At 37.2% G+C, this 23,767-nt stretch overlaps 22 non-coding genes across 22 annotated transcripts; all 22 read left to right on the top strand.

Moving 5' to 3' along the window:
- The first annotated feature begins 1,321 nt into the window (after positions 1 to 1,321).
- TRNAK-UUU (transfer RNA lysine (anticodon UUU)) lies at positions 1,322 to 1,394 on the top strand. The gene has a single exon. It is a non-coding gene; the product is annotated as a tRNA-Lys (tRNA).
- A 327-nt stretch (positions 1,395 to 1,721) lies between these two features.
- On the top strand, positions 1,722 to 1,812 carry TRNAR-UCU (transfer RNA arginine (anticodon UCU)). The gene is given in 2 exon segments: positions 1,722 to 1,758; positions 1,777 to 1,812. It is a non-coding gene; the product is annotated as a tRNA-Arg (tRNA).
- Positions 1,813 to 3,330: 1,518 nt separating this feature from the next.
- TRNAK-UUU (transfer RNA lysine (anticodon UUU)) lies at positions 3,331 to 3,403 on the top strand. Its single transcript has one exon. It is a non-coding gene; the product is annotated as a tRNA-Lys (tRNA).
- Positions 3,404 to 3,730: 327 nt separating this feature from the next.
- Positions 3,731 to 3,821, top strand: TRNAR-UCU (transfer RNA arginine (anticodon UCU)). The gene is given in 2 exon segments: positions 3,731 to 3,767; positions 3,786 to 3,821. It is a non-coding gene; the product is annotated as a tRNA-Arg (tRNA).
- Positions 3,822 to 5,739: 1,918 nt separating this feature from the next.
- TRNAR-UCU (transfer RNA arginine (anticodon UCU)) lies at positions 5,740 to 5,830 on the top strand. The gene is given in 2 exon segments: positions 5,740 to 5,776; positions 5,795 to 5,830. It is a non-coding gene; the product is annotated as a tRNA-Arg (tRNA).
- A 1,518-nt stretch (positions 5,831 to 7,348) lies between these two features.
- On the top strand, positions 7,349 to 7,421 carry TRNAK-UUU (transfer RNA lysine (anticodon UUU)). The gene has a single exon. It is a non-coding gene; the product is annotated as a tRNA-Lys (tRNA).
- Positions 7,422 to 7,748: 327 nt separating this feature from the next.
- Positions 7,749 to 7,839, top strand: TRNAR-UCU (transfer RNA arginine (anticodon UCU)). The gene is given in 2 exon segments: positions 7,749 to 7,785; positions 7,804 to 7,839. It is a non-coding gene; the product is annotated as a tRNA-Arg (tRNA).
- A 1,519-nt stretch (positions 7,840 to 9,358) lies between these two features.
- On the top strand, positions 9,359 to 9,431 carry TRNAK-UUU (transfer RNA lysine (anticodon UUU)). The gene has a single exon. It is a non-coding gene; the product is annotated as a tRNA-Lys (tRNA).
- Positions 9,432 to 9,758: 327 nt separating this feature from the next.
- Positions 9,759 to 9,849, top strand: TRNAR-UCU (transfer RNA arginine (anticodon UCU)). The gene is given in 2 exon segments: positions 9,759 to 9,795; positions 9,814 to 9,849. It is a non-coding gene; the product is annotated as a tRNA-Arg (tRNA).
- A 1,518-nt stretch (positions 9,850 to 11,367) lies between these two features.
- TRNAK-UUU (transfer RNA lysine (anticodon UUU)) lies at positions 11,368 to 11,440 on the top strand. Its single transcript has one exon. It is a non-coding gene; the product is annotated as a tRNA-Lys (tRNA).
- Positions 11,441 to 11,767: 327 nt separating this feature from the next.
- TRNAR-UCU (transfer RNA arginine (anticodon UCU)) lies at positions 11,768 to 11,858 on the top strand. Its single transcript is given in 2 exon segments — positions 11,768 to 11,804; positions 11,823 to 11,858. It is a non-coding gene; the product is annotated as a tRNA-Arg (tRNA).
- Positions 11,859 to 13,376: 1,518 nt separating this feature from the next.
- Positions 13,377 to 13,449, top strand: TRNAK-UUU (transfer RNA lysine (anticodon UUU)). The gene has a single exon. It is a non-coding gene; the product is annotated as a tRNA-Lys (tRNA).
- Positions 13,450 to 13,776: 327 nt separating this feature from the next.
- Positions 13,777 to 13,867, top strand: TRNAR-UCU (transfer RNA arginine (anticodon UCU)). The gene is given in 2 exon segments: positions 13,777 to 13,813; positions 13,832 to 13,867. It is a non-coding gene; the product is annotated as a tRNA-Arg (tRNA).
- Positions 13,868 to 15,385: 1,518 nt separating this feature from the next.
- Positions 15,386 to 15,458, top strand: TRNAK-UUU (transfer RNA lysine (anticodon UUU)). The gene has a single exon. It is a non-coding gene; the product is annotated as a tRNA-Lys (tRNA).
- Positions 15,459 to 15,785: 327 nt separating this feature from the next.
- On the top strand, positions 15,786 to 15,876 carry TRNAR-UCU (transfer RNA arginine (anticodon UCU)). Its single transcript is given in 2 exon segments — positions 15,786 to 15,822; positions 15,841 to 15,876. It is a non-coding gene; the product is annotated as a tRNA-Arg (tRNA).
- Positions 15,877 to 17,394: 1,518 nt separating this feature from the next.
- On the top strand, positions 17,395 to 17,467 carry TRNAK-UUU (transfer RNA lysine (anticodon UUU)). The gene has a single exon. It is a non-coding gene; the product is annotated as a tRNA-Lys (tRNA).
- Positions 17,468 to 17,794: 327 nt separating this feature from the next.
- Positions 17,795 to 17,885, top strand: TRNAR-UCU (transfer RNA arginine (anticodon UCU)). The gene is given in 2 exon segments: positions 17,795 to 17,831; positions 17,850 to 17,885. It is a non-coding gene; the product is annotated as a tRNA-Arg (tRNA).
- A 1,518-nt stretch (positions 17,886 to 19,403) lies between these two features.
- On the top strand, positions 19,404 to 19,476 carry TRNAK-UUU (transfer RNA lysine (anticodon UUU)). Its single transcript has one exon. It is a non-coding gene; the product is annotated as a tRNA-Lys (tRNA).
- A 327-nt stretch (positions 19,477 to 19,803) lies between these two features.
- TRNAR-UCU (transfer RNA arginine (anticodon UCU)) lies at positions 19,804 to 19,894 on the top strand. The gene is given in 2 exon segments: positions 19,804 to 19,840; positions 19,859 to 19,894. It is a non-coding gene; the product is annotated as a tRNA-Arg (tRNA).
- A 1,523-nt stretch (positions 19,895 to 21,417) lies between these two features.
- Positions 21,418 to 21,490, top strand: TRNAK-UUU (transfer RNA lysine (anticodon UUU)). The gene has a single exon. It is a non-coding gene; the product is annotated as a tRNA-Lys (tRNA).
- Positions 21,491 to 21,817: 327 nt separating this feature from the next.
- TRNAR-UCU (transfer RNA arginine (anticodon UCU)) lies at positions 21,818 to 21,908 on the top strand. The gene is given in 2 exon segments: positions 21,818 to 21,854; positions 21,874 to 21,908. It is a non-coding gene; the product is annotated as a tRNA-Arg (tRNA).
- Positions 21,909 to 23,674: 1,766 nt separating this feature from the next.
- TRNAK-UUU (transfer RNA lysine (anticodon UUU)) lies at positions 23,675 to 23,747 on the top strand. The gene has a single exon. It is a non-coding gene; the product is annotated as a tRNA-Lys (tRNA).
- The last annotated feature ends 20 nt before the right edge of the window (positions 23,748 to 23,767 follow it).

Genomic DNA, 23,767 nt, shown 5'->3' with positions numbered 1-23,767 from the left:
TTCCTTAATTTTACAATGTCAATAAAAACATATGACTTCTAAGTCAGCAAAAAAAATGAGATAGTAGCAATTTCAGGACTTACAATAAGGTTAAATTTACTGAAGAGATTTCAAATGCTTGAAGTACCAATTCATTATTATATTCCGCGTATTCAGTACTTAATACCGGCAACCATCTTTAGAAACGTAGTGATAGTTGGGACACTTCCAAATGTTGATAAGGTCATTTTGTGGAGCGGCCTTTCTGAGCCTGGATAGCTCAGTCAGGAGAGCATCAGTCTTTTAATCTGAGGGCCCAGGGTTCAAGTCCCTGTTCAGGCGGCTTGGTTAAAGAAAAGGTATATCAATTGCATACTCTTTTCAGGATCCAATGAATGGGGAGTCCTATTCGAGATGTTTCAAAAAAGTCTTAATCAAGTCATTACATACCCATCTGTCTTCTACATTCTTTGACAAGGGTTAAGAAGACTTACCCAAACTGTATCATGTAGTTTGTTGATTATCTTTTACCCAATTCAATGTTCAAAATGTAAGGTAGTGTCCGATTAACTTGATAAAGTTGGTCAACAGCTGAGAGGTCATCTTTTTATTTGTGAATCTCTGATCACCGTGTTGAATCAGGTCGGATCTCTAGTGCAATGGATAGCGACTTGGAGTCCTAGACGAATGTAGCAAAAGCATTCAAAGGCTTTGTGTTCAAACACCAGCTGGGTCAATTTTATCCCTCCTCTTATTTTATAACTAATTGAAACAGTAACAAGCAATGCCTGCGTCTGCATCACCAGAAACATTTACCAAAATGGCAGTGAAAGAAAGTCTACTTAAACAGAGACTGTTTGCTTTGAAAACATTGCATAATCTATGCCCAAGAGGAAGTTCCCAAAGAAACTGCTGAAAATGTATGTAATTTAGTAGGTAGTAATAGTATTTGGCACTTTATTGATTTCACAAGGTCATTTTAGACACATGATTTCTAAGGCAGCCGAAAATGAGATAGTACAAATTTCAGGATTTAAAATGGATTACGTGTGCTGCTGAAATTTCAAATGCTTAACACCTTCAATGCTACAGGAGATTTTCCTCCTGTGCTGAATGATCTGTAAATCCATTGTTCATGACGAGCTCAGCTCGTCATAAGCACACGACAAGTGTACTGCACGACGAGCTGAGCTCGTCATGAGCATGGAAGGGGTTAAAACATCAATTTGTTATTAAACTCTACAAATTTGATTGCTAATATATGTAACCATATTAATACACAGAGTGTAGGTCAGTGTACGTCCACATTTGTTTAGCTGATTTTAAGACAGAGTATAGCAGAGCCTGGATAGCTCAGTCGGTAGAGCATCAGACTTTTAATCTGAGGGTCCAGGGTTCAAGTCCCTGTTCAGGCGGTTGCTTCCTTTAAAGAAAAATTACTCTAATTGGATGCTCTTTTTGTGTTACCCTGCATGACAAATAAGATATTCCATTACTAAAATTGCAAAAACGTCTTTCATGGAGTTGTGAAATGCACATCTGCCTCATATATCATGTGCCATTTGACTAAACTTAAGTCGTACGTAGACTTACCTAAGGTATCATGTAACTTGAGACGGTGAATATAATTTCCCCAATTCAATATTCAAAATAAATCCATGGTTATAGTATCAAATGAACTTTATAAAGCTGATCAACATTATTTCATTTCAGAATATCTCTGCACCTAATCAGAGCGTATTGGCTCTGTGGCGCAATGGATAGCGCATTGGACTTCTAGGTGAATGTAAAAAAGATATTCAAAGGTTGTGGGTTCGAATCCCACTAGAGTCAGTTTTATCCCTATTTACTTCATAACTGTTTAAAAGAGTAATAAACAGTGCATGCATGCTTCTGCTTCACCAAAAAGGGCAGTGAAAGGAAGTCTATTTTAAATAGATACTATTCAAATTACGCAATCTTTGCAGAAGAGGAAATTGGCAGCTGTACTTATGAAAATGTAATTTACTCAGAAGTAAGATTTTGGGCCCTTCCTTAATTTTACAATGTCAATAAAAACATATGACTTCTAAGTCAGCAAAAAAAATGAGATAGTAGCAATTTCAGGACTTACAATAAGGTTAAATTTACTGAAGAGATTTCAAATGCTTGAAGTACCAATTCATTATTATATTCCGCGTATTCAGTACTTAATACCGGCAACCATCTTAAGAAACGTAGTGATAGTTGGGACACTTCCAAATGTTGATAAGGTCATTTTGTGGAGCGCCCTCTCCGAGCCTGGATAGCTCAGTCGGGAGAGCATCAGACTTTTAATCTGAGGGCCCAGGGTTCAAGTCCCTGTTCAGGCGGCTTGGTTAAAGAAAAGGTATATCAATTGCATACTCTTTTCAGGATCCAATGAATGGGGAGTCCTATTAGAGATGTTTCAAAAAAGTCTTAATCAAGTCATTACATACCCATCTGTCTTCTACATTCTTTGACAAGGGTTAAGAAGACTTACCCAAACTGTATCATGTAGTTTGTTGATTATCTTTTACCCAATTCAATGTTCAAAATGTAAGGTAGTGTCCGATTAACTTGATAAAGTTGGTCAACAGCTGATAGGTCATCTTTTTATTTGTGAATCTCTGATCACCGTGTTGAATCAGGTCGGATCTCTAGTGCAATGGATAGCGGCTTGGAGTCCTAGACGAATGTAGCAAAAGCATTCAAAGGCTTTGTGTTCAAACACCAGCTGGGTCAATTTTATCCCTCCTCTTATTTTATAACTAATTGAAACAGTAACAAGCAATGCCTGCGTCTGCATCACCAGAAACATTTACCAAAATGGCAGTGAAAGAAAGTCTACTTAAACAGAGACTGTTTGCTTTGAAAACATTGCATAATCTATGCCCAAGAGGAAATTCCCAAAGATACTGCTGAAAATGTATGTAATTTAGTAGGTAGTAATAGTATTTGGCACTTTATTGATTTCACAATGTCATTTTAGACACATGATTTCTAAGTCAGCCGAAAATGAGATAGTACAAATTTCAGGATTTAAAATGGATTACGTGTGCTGCTGAAATTTCAAATGCTTAACACCTTCAATGCTACTGGAGATTTTCCTCCTGTGCTGAATGATCTGTAAATCCATTGTTCATGACGAGCTCAGCTCGTCATAAGCACACGACAAGTGTACTGCACGACGAGCTGAGCTCGTCATGAGCATGGAAGGGGTTAAAACATCAATTTGTTATTAAACTCTACAAATTTGATTGCTAATATATGTAACCATATTAATACATAGAGTGTAGGTCAGTGTACGTCCACATTTGTTTAGCTGATTTTAAGACAGAGTATAGCAGAGCCTGGATAGCTCAGTCGGTAGAGCATCAGACTTTTAATCTGAGGGTCCAGGGTTCAAGTCCCTGTTCAGGCGGTTGCTTCCTTTAAAGAAAAATTACTCTAATTGGATGCTCTTTTTGTGTTCCCCTGCATGACGAATAAGATATTCCATTACTAAAATTGCAAAAACGTCTTTCATGGAGTTGTGAAATGCACATCTGCCTCATATATCATGTGCCATTTGACTAAACTTAAGTCGTACGTAGACTTACCTAAGGTATCATGTAACTTGAGACGGTGAATATAATTTCCCCAATTCAATATTCAAAATAAATCCATGGTTATAGTATCGAATGAACTTTATAAAGCTGATCAACATTATTTCATTTCAGAATATCTCTGCACCTAATTAGAGCGTATTGGCTCTGTGGCGCAATGGATAGCGCATTGGACTTCTAGGTGAATGTAAAAAAGATATTCAAAGGTTGTGGGTTCGAATCCCACCAGAGTCAGTTTTATCCCTATTTATTTCATAACTGTTTAAAAGAGTAATAAACAGTGCATGCATGCTTCTGCTTCACCAAAAAGGGCAGTGAAAGGAAGTCTATTTTAAATAGATACTATTCAAATTACGCAATCTTTGCAGAAGAGGAAATTGGCAGCTGTACTTATGAAAATGTAATTTACTCAGAAGTAAGATTTTGGGCCCTTACTTAATTTTACAATGTCAATAAAAACATATGACTTCTAAGTCAGCAAAAGAAATGAGATAGTAGCAATTTCAGGACTTACAATAAGGTTAAATTTACTGAAGAGATTTCAAATGCTTGAAGTACCAATTCATTATTATATTCCGCGTATTCAGTACTTAATACCGGCAACCATCTTAAGAAATGTAGTGATAGTTGGGACACTTCCAAATGTTGATAAGGTCATTTTGTGGAGCGACCTCTCCGAGCCTGGATAGCTCAGTCGGGAGAGCATCAGACTTTTAATCTGAGGGCCCAGGGTTCAAGTCCCTGTTCAGGCGGCTTGGTTAAAGAAAAGGTATGTCAATTGCATACTCTTTTCAGGATCCAATGAATGGGGAGTCCTATTAGAGATGTTTCAAAAAAGTCTTAATCAAGTCATTACATACCCATCTGTCTTCTACATTCTTTGACAAGGGTTAAGAAGACTTAACCAAACTGTATCATGTAGTTTGTTGATTATCTTTTACCCAATTCAATGTTCAAAATGTAAGGTAGTGTCCGATTAACTTGATAAAGTTGGTCAACAGCTGATAGGTCATCTTTTTATTTGTGAATCTCTGATCACCGTGTTGAATCAGGTCGGATCTCTAGTGCAATGGATAGCGGCTTGGAGTCCTAGACGAATGTAGCAAAAGCATTCAAAGGCTTTGTGTTCAAACACCAGCTGGGTCAATTTTATCCCTCCTCTTATTTTATAACTAATTGAAACAGTAACAAGCAATGCCTGCGTCTGCATCACCAGAAACATTTACCAAAATGGCAGTGAAAGAAAGTCTACTTAAACAGAGACTGTTTGCTTTGAAAACATTGCATAATCTATGCCCAAGAGGAAATTCCCAAAGATACTGCTGAAAATGTATGTAATTTAGTAGGTAGTAATAGTATTTGGCACTTTATTGATTTCACAATGTCATTTTAGACACATGATTTCTAAGTCAGCCGAAAATGAGATAGTACAAATTTCAGGATTTAAAATGGATTACGTGTGCTGCTGAAATTTCAAATGCTTAACACCTTCAATGCTACAGGAGATTTTCCTCCTGTGCTGAATGATCTGTAAATCCATTGTTCATGACGAGCTCAGCTCGTCATAAGCACACGACAAGTGTACTGCACGACGAGCTGAGCTCGTCATGAGCATGGAAGGGGTTAAAACATCAATTTGTTATTAAACTCTACAAATTTGATTGCTAATATATGTAACCATATTAATACACAGAGTGTAGGTCAGTGTACGTCCACATTTGTTTAGCTGATTTTAAGACAGAGTATAGCAGAGCCTGGATAGCTCAGTCCGTAGAGCATCAGACTTTTAATCTGAGGGTCCAGGGTTCAAGTCCCTGTTTAGGCAGTTGCTTCCTTTAAAGAAAAATTACTCTAATTGGATGCTCTTTTTGTGTTCCCCTGCATGACGAATAAGATATTCCATTACTAAAATTGCAAAAACGTCTTTCATGGAGTTGTGAAATGCACATCTGCCTCATATATCATGTGCCATTTGACTAAACTTAAGTCGTACGTAGACTTACCTAAGGTATCATGTAACTTGAGACGGTGAATATAATTTCCCCAATTCAATATTCAAAATAAATCCATGGTTATAGTATCAAATGAACTTTATAAAGCTGATCAACATTATTTCATTTCAGAATATCTCTGCACCTAATCAGAGCGTATTGGCTCTGTGGCGCAATGGATAGCGCATTGGACTTCTAGGTGAATGTAAAAAAGATATTCAAAGGTTGTGGGTTCAAATCCCACCAGAGTCAGTTTTATCCCTATTTACTTCATAACTGTTTAAAAGAGTAATAAACAGTGCATGCATGCTTCTGCTTCACCAAAAAGGGCAGTGAAAGGAAGTCTATTTTAAATAGATACTATTCAAATTACGCAATCTTTGCAGAAGAGGAAATTGGCAGCTGTACTTATGAAAATGTAATTTACTCAGAAGTAAGATTTTGGGCCCTTCCTTAATTTTACAATGTCAATAAAAACATATGACTTCTAAGTCAGCAAAAAAAATGAGATAGTAGCAATTTCAGGACTTACAATAAGGTTAAATTTACTGAAGAGATTTCAAATGCTTGAAGTACCAATTCATTATTATATTCCGCGTATTCAGTACTTAATACCGGCAACCATCTTAAGAAACGTAGTGATAGTTGGGACACTTCCAAATGTTGATAAGGTCATTTTGTGGAGCGGCCTCTCCGAGCCTGGATAGCTCAGTCGGGAGAGCATCAGTCTTTTAATCTGAGGGCCCAGCGTTCAAGTCCCTGTTCAGGCGGCTTGGTTAAAGAAAAGGTATATCAATTGCATACTCTTTTCAGGATCCAATGAATGGGGAGTCCTATTCGAGATGTTTCAAAAAAGTCTTAATCAAGTCATTACATACCCATCTGTCTTCTACATTCTTTGACAAGGGTTAAGAAGACTTACCCAAACTGTATCATGTAGTTTGTTGATTATCTTTTACCCAATTCGATGTTCAAAATGTAAGGTAGTGTCCGATTAACTTGATAAAGTTGGTCAACAGCTGATAGGTCATCTTTTTATTTGTGAATCTCTGATCACCGTGTTGAATCAGGTCGGATCTCTAGTGCAATGGATAGCGGCTTGGAGTCCTAGACGAATGTAGCAAAAGCATTCAAAGGCTTTGTGTTCAAACACCAGCTGGGTCAATTTTATCCCTCCTCTTATTTTATAACTAATTGAAACAGTAACAAGCAATGCCTGCGTCTGCATCACCAGAAACAGTTACCAAAATGGCAGTGAAAGAAAGTCTACTTAAACAGAGACTGTTTGCTTTGAAAACATTGCATAATCTATGCCCAAGAGGAAGTTCCCAAAGAAACTGCTGAAAATGTATGTAATTTAGTAGGTAGTAATAGTATTTGGCACTTTATTGATTTCACAAGGTCATTTTAGACACATGATTTCTAAGTCAGCCGAAAATGAGATAGTACAAATTTCAGGATTTAAAATGGATTACGTGTGCTGCTGAAATTTCAAATGCTTAACACCTTCAATGCTACAGGAGATTTTCCTCCTGTGCTGAATGATCTGTAAATCCATTGTTCATGACGAGCTCAGCTCGTCATAAGCACACGACAAGTGTACTGCACGACGAGCTGAGCTCGTCATGAGCATGGAAGGGGTTAAAACATCAATTTGTTATTAAACTCTACAAATTTGATTGCTAATATATGTAACCATATTAATACACAGAGTGTAGGTCAGTGTACGTCCACATTTGTTTAGCTGATTTTAAGATAGAGTATAGCAGAGCCTGGATAGCTCAGTCGGTAGAGCATCAGACTTTTAATCTGAGGGTCCAGGGTTCAAGTCCCTGTTCAGGCGGTTGCTTCCTTTAAAGAAAAATTACTCTAATTGGATGCTCTTTTTGTGTTCCCCTGCATGACGAATAAGATATTCCATTACTAAAATTGCAAAAACGTCTTTCATGGAGTTGTGAAATGCACATCTGCCTCATATATCATGTGCCATTTGACTAAACTTAAGTCGTACGTAGACTTACCTAAGGTATCATGTAACTTGAGACGGTGAATATAATTTCCCCAATTCAATATTCAAAATAAATCCATGGTTATAGTATCAAATGAACTTTATAAAGCTGATCAACATTATTTCATTTCAGAATATCTCTGCACCTAATCAGAGCGTATTGGCTCTGTGGCGCAATGGATAGCGCATTGGACTTCTAGGTGAATGTAAAAAAGATATTCAAAGGTTGTGGGTTCGAATCCCACCAGAGTCAGTTTTATCCCTATTTACTTCATAACTGTTTAAAAGAGTAATAAACAGTGCATGCATGCTTCTGCTTCACCAAAAAGGGCAGTGAAAGGAAGTCTATTTTAAATAGATACTATTCAAATTACGCAATCTTTGCAGAAGAGGAAATTGGCAGCTGTACTTATGAAAATGTAATTTACTCAGAAGTAAGATTTTGGGCCCTTCCTTAATTTTACAATGTCAATAAAAACATATGACTTCTAAGTCAGCAAAAAAAATGAGATAGTAGCAATTTCAGGACTTACAAAAAGGTTAAATTTACTGAAGAGATTTCAAATGCTTGAAGTACCAATTCATTATTATATTCCGCGTATTCAGTACTTAATACCGGCAACCATCTTAAGAAACGTAGTGATAGTTGGGACACTTCCAAATGTTGATAAGGTCATTTTGTGGAGCGCCCTCTCCGAGCCTGGATAGCTCAGTCGGGAGAGCATCAGACTTTTAATCTGAGGGCCCAGGGTTCAAGTCCCTGTTCAGGCGGCTTGGTTAAAGAAAAGGTATGTCAATTGCATACTCTTTTCAGGATCCAATGAATGGGGAGTCCTATTAGAGATGTTTCAAAAAAGTCTTAATCAAGTCATTACATACCCATCTGTCTTCTACATTCTTTGACAAGGGTTAAGAAGACTTACGCAAACTGTATCATGTAGTTTGACATGTTGATTATCTTTTACCCAATTCAATGTTCAAAATGTAAGGTAGTGTCCGATTAACTTGATAAAGTTGGTCAACAGCTGATAGGTCATCTTTTTATTTGTGAATCTCTGATCACCGTGTTGAATCAGGTCGGATCTCTAGTGCAATGGATAGCGGCTTGGAGTCCTAGACGAATGTAGCAAAAGCATTCAAAGGCTTTGTGTTCAAACACCAGCTGGGTCAATTTTATCCCTCCTCTTATTTTATAACTAATTGAAACAGTAACAAGCAATGCCTGCGTCTGCATCACCAGAAACATTTAACAACATGGCAGTGAAAGAAAGTCTACTTAAACAGAGACTGTTTGCTTTGAAAACATTGCATAATCTATGCCCAAGAGGAAATTCCCAAAGATACTGCTGATAATGTAATTTAGTAGGTAGTAATAGTATTTGGCACTTTATTGATTTCACAATGTCATTTTAGACACATGATTTCTAAGTCAGCCGAAAATGAGATAGTACAAATTTCAGGATTTAAAATGGATTACGTGTGCTGCTGAAATTTCAAATGCTTAACACCTTCAATGCTACAGGAGATTTTCCTCCTGTGCTGAATGATCTGTAAATCCATTGTTCATGGCGAGCTCAGCTCGTCATAAGCACACGACAAGTGTACTGCACGACGAGCTGAGCTCGTCATGAGCATGGAAGGGGTTAAAACATCAATTTGTTATTAAACTCTACAAATTTGATTGCTAATATATGTAACCATATTAATACATAGAGTGTAGGTCAGTGTACGTCCACATTTGTTTAGCTGATTTTAAGACAGAGTATAGCAGAGCCTGGATAGCTCAGTCGGTAGAGCATCAGACTTTTAATCTGAGGGTCCAGGGTTCAAGTCCCTGTTCAGGCGGTTGCTTCCTTTAAAGAAAAATTACTCTAATTGGATGCTCTTTTTGTGTTCCCCTGCATGACGAATAAGATATTCCATTACTAAAATTGCAAAAACGTCTTTCATGGAGTTGTGAAATGCACATCTGCCTCATATATCATGTGCCATTTGACTAAACTTAAGTCGTACGTAGACTTACCTAAGGTATCATGTAACTTGAGACGGTGAATATAATTTCCCCAATTCAATATTCAAAATAAATCCATGGTTATAGTATCAAATGAACTTTATAAAGCTGATCAACATTATTTCATTTCAGAATATCTCTGCACCTAATCTGAGCGTATTGGCTCTGTGGCGCAATGGATAGCGCATTGGACTTCTAGGTGAATGTAAAAAAGATATTCAAAGGTTGTGGGTTCGAATCCCACCAGAGTCACTTTTATCCCTATTTATATCATAACTGTTTAAAAGAGTAATAAACAGTGCATGCATGCTTCTGCTTCACCAAAAAGGGCAGTGAAAGGAAGTCTATTTTAAATAGATACTATTCAAATTACGCAATCTTTGCAGAAGAGGAAATTGGCAGCTGTACTTATGAAAATGTAATTTACTCAGAAGTAAGATTTTGGGCCCTTCCTTAATTTTACAATGTCAATAAAAACATATGACTTCTAAGTCAGCAAAAAAAATGAGATAGTAGCAATTTCAGGACTTACAATAAGGTTAAATTTACTGAAGAGATTTCAAATGCTTGAAGTACCAATTCATTATTATATTCCGCGTATTCAGTACTTAATACCGGCAACCATCTTAAGAAACGTAGTGATAGTTGGGACACTTCCAAATGTTGATAAGGTCATTTTGTGGAGTGCCCTCTCCAAGCCTGGATAGCTCAGTCGGGAGAGCATCAGACTTTTAATCTGAGGGCCCAGGGTTCAAGTCCCTGTTCAGGCGGCTTGGTTAAAGAAAAGGTATATCAATTGCATACTCTTTTCAGGATCCAATGAATGGGGAGTCCTATTAGAGATGTTTCAAAAAAGTCTTAATCAAGTCATTACATACCCATCTGTCTTCTACATTCTTTGACAAGGGTTAAGAAGACTTACCCAAACTGTATCATGTAGTTTGTTGATTATCTTTTACCCAATTCAATGTTCAAAATGTAAGGTAGTGTCCGATTAACTTGAGAAAGTTGGTCAACAGCTGATAGGTCATCTTTTTATTTGTGAATCTCTGATCACCGTGTTGAATCAGGTCGGATCTCTAGTGCAATGGATAGCGGCTTGGAGTCCTAGACGAATGTAGCAAAAGCATTCAAAGGCTTTGTGTTCAAACACCAGCTGGGTCAATTTTATCCCTCCTCTTATTTTATAACTAATTGAAACAGTAACAAGCAATGCCTGCGTCTGCATCACCAGAAACATTTACCAAAATGGCAGTGAAAGAAAGTCTACTTAAACAGAGACTGTTTGCTTTGAAAACATTGCATAATCTATGCCCAAGAGGAAGTTCCCAAAGAAACTGCTGAAAATGTATGTAATTTAGTAGGTAGTAATAGTATTTGGCACTTTATTGATTTCACAAGGTCATTTTAGACACATGATTTCTAAGTCAGCCGAAAATGAGATAGTACAAATTTCAGGATTTAAAATGGATTACGTGTGCTGCTGAAATTTCAAATGCTTAACACCTTCAATGCTACAGGAGATTTTCCTCCTGTGCTGAATGATCTGTAAATCCATTGTTCATGACGAGCTCAGCTCGTCATAAGCACATGACAAGTGTACTGCACGACGAGCTGAGCTCGTCATGAGCATGGAAGGGGTTAAAACATCAATTTGTTATTAAACTCTACAAATTTGATTGCTAATATATGTAACCATATTAATACACAGAGTGTAGGTCAGTGTACGTCCACATTTGTTTAGCTGATTTTAAGACAGAGTATAGCAGAGCCTGGATAGCTCAGTCGGTAGAGCATCAGACTTTTAATCTGAGGGTCCAGGGTTCAAGTCCCTGTTCAGGCGGTTGCTTCCTTTAAAGAAAAATTACTCGAATTGGATGCTCTTTTTGTGTTCCCCTGCATGACGAATAAGATATTCCATTACTAAGATTGCAAAAACGTCTTTCATGGAGTTGTGAAATGCACATCTGCCTCATATATCATGTGCCATTTGACTAAACTTAAGTCGTACGTAGACTTACCTAAGGTATCATGTAACTTGAGACGGTGAATATAATTTCCCCAATTCAATATTCAAAATAAATCCATGGTTATAGTATCAAATGAACTTTATAAAGCTGATCAACATTATTTCATTTCAGAATATCTCTGCACCTAATCAGAGCGTATTGGCTCTGTGGCGCAATGGATAGTGCATTGGACTTCTAGGTGAATGTAAAAAAGATATTCAAAGGTTGTGGGTTCGAATCCCACCAGAGTCAGTTTTATCCCTATTTATTTCATAACTGTTTAAAAGAGTAATAAACAGTGCATGCATGCTTCTGCTTCACCAAAAAGGGCAGTGAAAGGAAGTCTATTTTAAATAGATACTATTCAAATTACGCAATCTTTGCAGAAGAGGAAATTGGCAGCTGTACTTATGAAAATGTAATTTACTCAGAAGTAAGATTTTGGGCCCTTCCTTAATTTTACAATGTCAATAAAAACATATGACTTCTAAGTCAGCAAAAAAAATGAGATAGTAGCAATTTCAGGACTTACAATAAGGTTAAATTTACTGAAGAGATTTCAAATGCTTGAAGTACCAATTCATTATTATATTCCGCGTATTCAGTACTTAATACCGGCAACCATCTTAAGAAACGTAGTGATAGTTGGGACACTTCCAAATGTTGATAAGGTCATTTTGTGGAGCGCCCTCTCCAAGCCTGGATAGCTCAGTCGGGAGAGCATCAGACTTTTAATCTGAGGGCCCAGGGTTCAAGTCCCTGTTCAGGCGGCTTGGTTAAAGAAAAGGTATATCAATTGCATACTCTTTTCAGGATCCAATGAATGGGGAGTCCTATTAGAGATGTTTCAAAAAAGTCTTAATCAAGTCATTACATACCCATCTGTCTTCTACATTCTTTGACAAGGGTTAAGAAGACTTACCCAAACTGTATCATGTAGTTTGTTGATTATCTTTTACCCAATTCAATGTTCAAAATGTAAGGTAGTGTCCGATTAACTTGAGAAAGTTGGTCAACAGCTGATAGGTCATCTTTTTATTTGTGAATCTCTGATCACCGTGTTGAATCAGGTCGGATCTCTAGTGCAATGGATAGCGGCTTGGAGTCCTAGACGAATGTAGCAAAAGCATTCAAAGGCTTTGTGTTCAAACACCAGCTGGGTCAATTTTATCCCTCCTCTTATTTTATAACTAATTGAAACAGTAACAAGCAATGCCTGCGTCTGCATCACCAGAAACATTTACCAAAATGGCAGTGAAAGAAAGTCTACTTAAACAGAGACTGTTTGCTTTGAAAACATTGCATAATCTATGCCCAAGAGGAAGTTCCCAAAGAAACTGCTGAAAATGTATGTAATTTAGTAGGTAGTAATAGTATTTGGCACTTTATTGATTTCACAAGGTCATTTTAGACACATGATTTCTAAGTCAGCCGAAAATGAGATAGTACAAATTTCAGGATTTAAAATGGATTACGTGTGCTGCTGAAATTTCAAATGCTTAACACCTTCAATGCTACAGGAGATTTTCCTCCTGTGCTGAATGATCTGTAAATCCATTGTTCATGACGAGCTCAGCTCGTCATAAGCACATGACAAGTGTACTGCACGACGAGCTGAGCTCGTCATGAGCATGGAAGGGGTTAAAACATCAATTTGTTATTAAACTCTACAAATTTGATTGCTAATATATGTAACCATATTAATACACAGAGTGTAGGTCAGTGTACGTCCACATTTGTTTAGCTGATTTTAAGACAGAGTATAGCAGAGCCTGGATAGCTCAGTCGGTAGAGCATCAGACTTTTAATCTGAGGGTCCAGGGTTCAAGTCCCTGTTCAGGCGGTTGCTTCCTTTAAAGAAAAATTACTCGAATTGGATGCTCTTTTTGTGTTCCCCTGCATGACGAATAAGATATTCCATTACTAAGATTGCAAAAACGTCTTTCATGGAGTTGTGAAATGCACATCTGCCTCATATATCATGTGCCATTTGACTAAACTTAAGTCGTACGTAGACTTACCTAAGGTATCATGTAACTTGAGACGGTGAATATAATTTCCCCAATTCAATATTCAAAATAAATCCATGGTTATAGTATCAAATGAACTTTATAAAGCTGATCAACATTATTTCATTTCAGAATATCTCTGCACCTAATCAGAGCGTATTGGCTCTGTGGCGCAATGGATAGTGCATTGGACTTCTAGGTGAATGTAAAAAAGATATTCAAAGGTTGTGGGTTCGAATCCCACCAGAGTCAGTTTTATCCCTATTTATTTCATAACTGTTTAAAAGAGTAATAAACAGTGCATGCATGCTTCTGCTTCACCAAAAAGGGCAGTGAAAGGAAGTCTATTTTAAATAGATACTATTCAAATTACGCAATCTTTGCAGAAGAGGAAATTGGCAGCTGTACTTATGAAAATGTAATTTACTCAGAAGTAAGATTTTGGGCCCTTCCTTAATTTTACAATGTCAATAAAAACATATGACTTCTAAGTCAGCAAAAAAAATGAGATAGTAGCAATTTCAGGACTTACAATAAGGTTAAATTTACTGAAGAGATTTCAAATGCTTGAAGTACCAATTCATTATTATATTCCGCGTATTCAGTACTTAATACCGGCAACCATCTTAAGAAACGTAGTGATAGTTGGGACACTTCCAAATGTTGATAAGGTCATTTTGTGGAGCGCCCTCTCCAAGCCTGGATAGCTCAGTCGGGAGAGCATCAGACTTTTAATCTGAGGGCCCAGGGTTCAAGTCCCTGTTCAGGCGGCTTGGTTAAAGAAAAGGTATATCAATTGCATACTCTTTTCAGGATCCAATGAATGGGGAGTCCTATTAGAGATGTTTCAAAAAAGTCTTAATCAAGTCATTACATACCCATCTGTCTTCTACATTCTTTGACAAGGGTTAAGAAGACTTACCCAAACTGTATCATGTAGTTTGTTGATTATCTTTTACCCAATTCAATGTTCAAAATGTAAGGTAGTGTCCGATTAACTTGAGAAAGTTGGTCAACAGCTGATAGGTCATCTTTTTATTTGTGAATCTCTGATCACCGTGTTGAATCAGGTCGGATCTCTAGTGCAATGGATAGCGGCTTGGAGTCCTAGACGAATGTAGCAAAAGCATTCAAAGGCTTTGTGTTCAAACACCAGCTGGGTCAATTTTATCCCTCCTCTTATTTTATAACTAATTGAAACAGTAACAAGCAATGCCTGCGTCTGCATCACCAGAAACATTTACCAAAATGGCAGTGAAAGAAAGTCTACTTAAACAGAGACTGTTTGCTTTGAAAACATTGCATAATCTATGCCCAAGAGGAAGTTCCCAAAGAAACTGCTGAAAATGTATGTAATTTAGTAGGTAGTAATAGTATTTGGCACTTTATTGATTTCACAAGGTCATTTTAGACACATGATTTCTAAGTCAGCCGAAAATGAGATAGTACAAATTTCAGGATTTAAAATGGATTACGTGTGCTGCTGAAATTTCAAATGCTTAACACCTTCAATGCTACAGGAGATTTTCCTCCTGTGCTGAATGATCTGTAAATCCATTGTTCATGACGAGCTCAGCTCGTCATAAGCACATGACAAGTGTACTGCACGACGAGCTGAGCTCGTCATGAGCATGGAAGGGGTTAAAACATCAATTTGTTATTAAACTCTACAAATTTGATTGCTAATATATGTAACCATATTAATACACAGAGTGTAGGTCAGTGTACGTCCACATTTGTTTAGCTGATTTTAAGACAGAGTATAGCAGAGCCTGGATAGCTCAGTCGGTAGAGCATCAGACTTTTAATCTGAGGGTCCAGGGTTCAAGTCCCTGTTCAGGCGGTTGCTTCCTTTAAAGAAAAATTACTCGAATTGGATGCTCTTTTTGTGTTCCCCTGCATGACGAATAAGATATTCCATTACTAAGATTGCAAAAACGTCTTTCATGGAGTTGTGAAATGCACATCTGCCTCATATATCATGTGCCATTTGACTAAACTTAAGTCGTACGTAGACTTACCTAAGGTATCATGTAACTTGAGACGGTGAATATAATTTCCCCAATTCAATATTCAAAATAAATCCATGGTTATAGTATCAAATGAACTTTATAAAGCTGATCAACATTATTTCATTTCAGAATATCTCTGCACCTAATCAGAGCGTATTGGCTCTGTGGCGCAATGGATAGTGCATTGGACTTCTAGGTGAATGTAAAAAAGATATTCAAAGGTTGTGGGTTCGAATCCCACCAGAGTCAGTTTTATCCCTATTTATTTCATAACTGTTTAAAAGAGTAATAAACAGTGCATGCATGCTTCTGCTTCACCAAAAAGGGCAGTGAAAGGAAGTCTATTTTAAATAGATACTATTCAAATTACGCAATCTTTGCAGAAGAGGAAATTGGCAGCTGTACTTATGAAAATGTAATTTACTCAGAAGTAAGATTTTGGGCCCTTCCTTAATTTTACAATGTCAATAAAAACATATGACTTCTAAGTCAGCAAAAAAAATGAGATAGTAGCAATTTCAGGACTTACAATAAGGTTAAATTTACTGAAGAGATTTCAAATGCTTGAAGTACCAATTCATTATTATATTCCGCGTATTCAGTACTTAATACCGGCAACCATCTTAAGAAACGTAGTGATAGTTGGGACACTTCCAAATGTTGATAAGGTCATTTTGTGGAGCGCCCTCTCCAAGCCTGGATAGCTCAGTCGGGAGAGCATCAGACTTTTAATCTGAGGGCCCAGGGTTCAAGTCCCTGTTCAGGCGGCTTGGTTAAAGAAAAGGTATATCAATTGCATACTCTTTTCAGGATCCAATGAATGGGGAGTCCTATTAGAGATGTTTCAAAAAAGTCTTAATCAAGTCATTACATACCCATCTGTCTTCTACATTCTTTGACAAGGGTTAAGAAGACTTACCCAAACTGTATCATGTAGTTTGTTGATTATCTTTTACCCAATTCAATGTTCAAAATGTAAGGTAGTGTCCGATTAACTTGAGAAAGTTGGTCAACAGCTGATAGGTCATCTTTTTATTTGTGAATCTCTGATCACCGTGTTGAATCAGGTCGGATCTCTAGTGCAATGGATAGCGGCTTGGAGTCCTAGACGAATGTAGCAAAAGCATTCAAAGGCTTTGTGTTCAAACACCAGCTGGGTCAATTTTATCCCTCCTCTTATTTTATAACTAATTGAAACAGTAACAAGCAATGCCTGCGTCTGCATCACCAGAAACATTTACCAAAATGGCAGTGAAAGAAAGTCTACTTAAACAGAGACTGTTTGCTTTGAAAACATTGCATAATCTATGCCCAAGAGGAAGTTCCCAAAGAAACTGCTGAAAATGTATGTAATTTAGTAGGTAGTAATAGTATTTGGCACTTTATTGATTTCACAAGGTCATTTTAGACACATGATTTCTAAGTCAGCCGAAAATGAGATAGTACAAATTTCAGGATTTAAAATGGATTACGTGTGCTGCTGAAATTTCAAATGCTTAACACCTTCAATGCTACAGGAGATTTTCCTCCTGTGCTGAATGATCTGTAAATCCATTGTTCATGACGAGCTCAGCTCGTCATAAGCACATGACAAGTGTACTGCACGACGAGCTGAGCTCGTCATGAGCATGGAAGGGGTTAAAACATCAATTTGTTATTAAACTCTACAAATTTGATTGCTAATATATGTAACCATATTAATACACAGAGTGTAGGTCAGTGTACGTCCACATTTGTTTAGCTGATTTTAAGACAGAGTATAGCAGAGCCTGGATAGCTCAGTCGGTAGAGCATCAGACTTTTAATCTGAGGGTCCAGGGTTCAAGTCCCTGTTCAGGCGGTTGCTTCCTTTAAAGAAAAATTACTCGAATTGGATGCTCTTTTTGTGTTCCCCTGCATGACGAATAAGATATTCCATTACTAAGATTGCAAAAACGTCTTTCATGGAGTTGTGAAATGCACATCTGCCTCATATATCATGTGCCATTTGACTAAACTTAAGTCGTACGTAGACTTACCTAAGGTATCATGTAACTTGAGACGGTGAATATAATTTCCCCAATTCAATATTCAAAATAAATCCATGGTTATAGTATCAAATGAACTTTATAAAGCTGATCAACATTATTTCATTTCAGAATATCTCTGCACCTAATCAGAGCGTATTGGCTCTGTGGCGCAATGGATAGCGCATTGGACTTCTAGGTGAATGTAAAAAAGATATTCAAAGGTTGTGGGTTCGAATCCCACCAGAGTCAGTTTTATCCCTATTTATTTCATAACTGTTTAAAAGAGTAATAAACAGTGCATGCATGCTTCTGCTTCACCAAAAAGGGCAGTGAAAGGAAGTCTATTTTAAATAGATACTATTCAAATTACGCAATCTTTGCAGAAGAGGAAATTGGCAGCTGTACTTATGAAAATGTAATTTACTCAGAAGTAAGATTTTGGGCCCTTCCTTAATTTTACAATGTCAATAAAAACATATGACTTCTAAGTCAGCAAAAAAAATGAGATAGTAGCAATTTCAGGACTTACAATAAGGTTAAATTTACTGAAGAGATTTCAAATGCTTGAAGTACCAATTCATTATTATATTCCGCGTATTCAGTACTTAATACCGGCAACCATCTTAAGAAACGTAGTGATAGTTGGGACACTTCCAAATGTTGATAAGGTCATTTTGTGGAGCGGCCTCTCCGAGCCTGGATAGCTCAGTCGGGAGAGCATCAGTCTTTAAATCTGAGGGCCCAGGGTTCAAGTCCCTGTTCAGGCGGCTTGGTTAAAGAAAAGGTATATCAATTGCATACTCTTTTCAGGATCCAATGAATGGGGAGTCCTATTAGAGATGTTTCAAAAAAGTCTTAATCAAGTCATTACATACCCATCTGTCTTCTACATTCTTTGACAAGGGTTAAGAAGACTTACCCAAACTGTATCATGTAGTTTGTTGATTATCTTTTACCCAATTCAATGTTCAAAATGTAAGGTAGTGTCCGATTAACTTGATAAAGTTGGTCAACAGCTGATAGGTCATCTTTTTATTTGTGAATCTCTGATCACCGTGTTGAATCAGGTCGGATCTCTAGTGCAATGGATAGCGGCTTGGAGTCCTAGACGAATGTAGCAAAAGCATTCAAAGGCTTTGTGTTCAAACACCAGCTGGGTCAATTTTATCCCTCCTCTTATTTTATAACTAATTGAAACAGTAACAAGCAATGCCTGCGTCTGCATCACCAGAAACATTTACCAAAATGGCAGTGAAAGAAAGTCTACTTAAACAGAGACTGTTTGCTTTGAAAACATTGCATAATCTATGCCCAAGAGGAAGTTCCCAAAGAAACTGCTGAAAATGTATGTAATTTAGTAGGTAGTAATAATATTTGGCACTTTATTGATTTCACAAGGTCATTTTAGACACATGATTTCTAAGTCAGCCGAAAATGAGATAGTACAAATTTCAGGATTTAAAATGGATTACGTGTGCTGCTGAAATTTCAAATGCTTAACACCTTCAATGCTACAGGAGATTTTCCTCCTGTGCTGAATGATCTGTAAATCCATTGTTCATGACGAGCTCAGCTCGTCATAAGCACACGACAAGTGTACTGCACGACGAGCTGAGCTCGTCATGAGCATGGAAGGGGTTAAAACATCAATTTGTTATTAAACTCTACAAATTTGATTGCTAATATATGTAACCATATTAATACACAGAGTGTAGGTCAGTGTACGTCCACATTTGTTTAGCTGATTTTAAGATAGAGTATAGCAGAGCCTGGATAGCTCAGTCGGTAGAGCATCAGACTTTTAATCTGAGGGTCCAGGGTTCAAGTCCCTGTTCAGGCGGTTGCTTCCTTTAAAGAAAAATTACTCTAATTGGATGCTCTTTTTGTGTTCCCCTGCATGACGAATAAGATATTCCATTACTAAAATTGCAAAAACGTCTTTCATGGAGTTGTGAAATGCACATCTGCCTCATATATCATGTGCCATTTGACTAAACTTAAGTCGTACGTAGACTTACCTAAGGTATCATGTAACTTGAGACGGTGAATATAATTTCCCCAATTCAATATTCAAAATAAATCCATGGTTATAGTATCAAATGAACTTTATAAAGCTGATCAACATTATTTCATTTCAGAATATCTCTGCACCTAATCAGAGCGTATTGGCTCTGTGGCGCAATGGATAGCGCATTGGACTTCTAGGTGAATGTAAAAAAGATATTCAAAGGTTGTGGGTTCGAATCCCACCAGAGTCAGTTTTATCCCTATTTACTTCATAACTGTTTAAAAGAGTAATAAACAGTGCATGCATGCTTCTGCTTCACCAAAAAGGGCAGTGAAAGGAAGTCTATTTTAAATAGATACTATTCAAATTACGCAATCTTTGCAGAAGAGGAAATTGGCAGCTGTACTTATGAAAATGTAATTTACTCAGAAGTAAGATTTTGGGCCCTTCCTTAATTTTACAATGTCAATAAAAACATATGACTTCTAAGTCAGCAAAAAAAATGAGATAGTAGCAATTTCAGGACTTACAAAAAGGTTAAATTTACTGAAGAGATTTCAAATGCTTGAAGTACCAATTCATTATTATATTCCGCGTATTCAGTACTTAATACCGGCAACCATCTTAAGAAACGTAGTGATAGTTGGGACACTTCCAAATGTTGATAAGGTCATTTTGTGGAGCGCCCTCTCCGAGCCTGGATAGCTCAGTCGGGAGAGCATCAGACTTTTAATCTGAGGGCCCAGGGTTCAAGTCCCTGTTCAGGCGGCTTGGTTAAAGAAAAGGTATGTCAATTGCATACTCTTTTCAGGATCCAATGAATGGGGAGTCCTATTAGAGATGTTTCAAAAAAGTCTTAATCAAGTCATTACATACCCATCTGTCTTCTACATTCTTTGACAAGGGTTAAGAAGACTTACGCAAACTGTATCATGTAGTTTGACATGTTGATTATCTTTTACCCAATTCAATGTTCAAAATGTAAGGTAGTGTCCGATTAACTTGATAAAGTTGGTCAACAGCTGATAGGTCATCTTTTTATTTGTGAATCTCTGATCACCGTGTTGAATCAGGTCGGATCTCTAGTGCAATGGATAGCGGCTTGGAGTCCTAGACGAATGTAGCAAAAGCATTCAAAGGCTTTGTGTTCAAACACCAGCTGGGTCAATTTTATCCCTCCTCTTATTTTATAACTAATTGAAACAGTAACAAGCAATGCCTGCGTCTGCATCACCAGAAACATTTACCAAAATGGCAGAGAAAGAAAGTCTACTTAAACAGAGACTGTTTGCTTTGAAAACATTGCATAATCTATGCCCAAGAGGAAATTCCCCAAGATACTGCTGAAAATGTATGTAATTTAGTAGGTAGTAATACTATTTGGCACTTTATTGATTTCACAATGTCATTTTAGACACATGATTTCTAAGTCAGCCGAAAATGAGATAGTACAAATTTCAGGATTTAAAATGGATTACGTGTGCTGCTGAAATTTCAAATGCTTAACACCTTCAATGCTACAGGAGATTTTCCTCCTGTGCTGAATGATCTGTAAATCCATTGTTCATGACGAGCTCAGCTCGTCATAAGCACACGAAAAGTGTACTGCACGAAGAGCTGAGCTCGTCATGAGCATGGAAGGGGTTAAAACATCAATTTGTTATTAAACTCTACAAATTTGATTGCTAATATATGTAACCATATTAATACATAGAGTGTAGGTCAGTGTACGTCCACATTTGTTTAGCTGATTTTAAGACAGAGTATAGCAGAGCCTGGATAGCTCAGTCGGTAGAGCATCAGACTTTTAATCTGAGGGTCCAGGGTTCAAGTCCCTGTTCAGGCGGTTGCTTCCTTTAAAGAAAAATTACTCTAATTGGATGCTCTTTTTGTGTTCCCCTGCATGACGAATAAGATATTCCATTACTAAAATTGCAAAAACGTCTTTCATGGAGTTGTGAAATGCACATCTGCCTCATATATCATGTGCCATTTGACTAAACTTAAGTCGTACGTAGATTTACCTAAGGTATCATGTAACTTGAGACGGTGAATATAATTTCCCCAATTCAATATTCAAAATAAATCCATGGTTATAGTATCAAATGAACTTTATAAAGCTGATCAACATTATTTCATTTCAGAATATCTCTGCACCTCATCAGAGCGTATTGGCTCTGTGGCGCAATGGATAGCGCATTTGACTTCTAGGTGAATGTAAAAAAGATATTCAAAGGTTGTGGGTTCGAATCCCACCAGAGTCAGTTTTATCCCTATTTATTTCATAACTGTTTAAAAGAGTAATAAACAGTGCATACATGCTTCTGCTTCACCAAAAAGGGCAGTGAAAGGAAGTCTATTTTAAATAGATACTATTCAAGTTACGCAATCTTTGCAGAAGAGGAAATTGGCAGCTGTACTTATGAAAATGTAATTTACTCAGAAGTAAGATTTTGGGCCCTTCCTTAATTTTACAATGTCAATAAAAACATATGAATTCTAAGTCAGCAAAAAAAATTGAGATAGTAGCAATTTCAGGACTTACAATAAGGTTAAATTTACTGAAGAGATTTCAAATGCTTGAAGTACCAATTCATTATTATATTCCGCGTATTCAGTACTTTTTTTTTTTTTTTTTTTTTTTTTATTTAATGTTTTCTATAGCGCGAACATGACCCAGTGTAGGGTATCAGAGCGCTTTACAGTAGCGTATCATCAAAAGAGTACATTAGTGGAAAAACCAGAACATACGAGGACAAAATCAGTCATTACAGAATCACACTTCAGTATAGCATATCAACATATATACAGTCAATATTTGAGTGACCAAGGCATATCTAAATAACAGGATCATCTTAATACCAGTACTTAATACCGGCAACCATCTTAAGAAACGTAGTGATAGTTGGGACACCTCCAAATGTTGATAAGGTCATTTTGTGGAGCGACCTCTCTGAGCCTGGATAGCTCAGTCGGGAGAGCATCAGACTTTTAATCTGAGGGCCCAGGGTTCAAGTCCCTGTTCAGGCGGCTTGGTTAAAGAAAAGGTATATCAATTGCATACTCTTTTCAGGATCCAATGAATGGGGAGTCCTATTAGAGATGTTTCAAAAAAGTCTTAATCAAGTCATTACATACCCATCTGTCTTCTACATTCTTTGACAAGGGTTAAGAAGACTTACCCAAACTGTATCATGTAGTTTGTTGATTATCTTTTACCCAATTCAATGTTCAAAATGTAAGGTAGTGTCCGATTAACTTGATAAAGTTGGTCAACAGCTGATAGGTCATCTTTTTATTTGTGAATCTCTGATCACCGTGTTGAATCAGGTCGGATCTCTAGTGCAATGGATAGCGGCTTGGAGTCCTAGACGAATGTAGCAAAAGCATTCAAAGGCTTTGTGTTCAAACACCAGCTGGGTCAATTTTATCCCTCCTCTTATTTTATAACTAATTGAAACAGTAACAAGCAATGCCTGCGTCTGCATCACCAGAAACATTTACCAAAATGGCAGAGAAAGAAAGTCTACTTAAACAGAGACTGTTTGCTTTGAAAACATTGCATAATCTATGCCCAAGAGGAAATTCCCCAAGATACTGCTGAAAATGTATGTAATTTAGTAGGTAGTAATACTATTTGGCACTTTATTGATTTCACAATGTCATTTTAGACACATGATTTCTAAGTCAGCCGAAAATGAGATAGTACAAATTTCAGGATTTAAAATGGATTACGTGTGCTGCTGAAATTTCAAATGCTTAACACCTTCAATGCTACAGGAGATTTTCCTCCTGTGCTGAATGATCTGTAAATCCATTGTTCATGACGAGCTCAGCTCGTCATAAGCACACGAAAAGTGTACTGCACGAAGAGCTGAGCTCGTCATGAGCATGGAAGGGGTTAAAACATCAATTTGTTATTAAACTCTACAAATTTGATTGCTAATATATGTAACCATATTAATACATAGAGTGTAGGTCAGTGTACGTCCACATTTGTTTAGCTGATTTTAAGACAGAGTATAGCAGAGCCTGGATAGCTCAGTCGGTAGAGCATCAGACTTTTAATCTGAGGGTCCAGGGTTCAAGTCCCTGTTCAGGCGGTTGCTTCCTTTAAAGAAAA

This window comes from Lissotriton helveticus, chromosome 1_1 (genome assembly GCF_964261635.1).
Source record: "Lissotriton helveticus chromosome 1_1, aLisHel1.1, whole genome shotgun sequence".
NCBI lineage: Eukaryota > Metazoa > Chordata > Amphibia > Caudata > Salamandridae > Lissotriton > Lissotriton helveticus.
The sequence above is the reverse complement of the archived record's forward strand: the minus strand, read 5'-3'. Positions and strand labels throughout refer to the sequence as shown.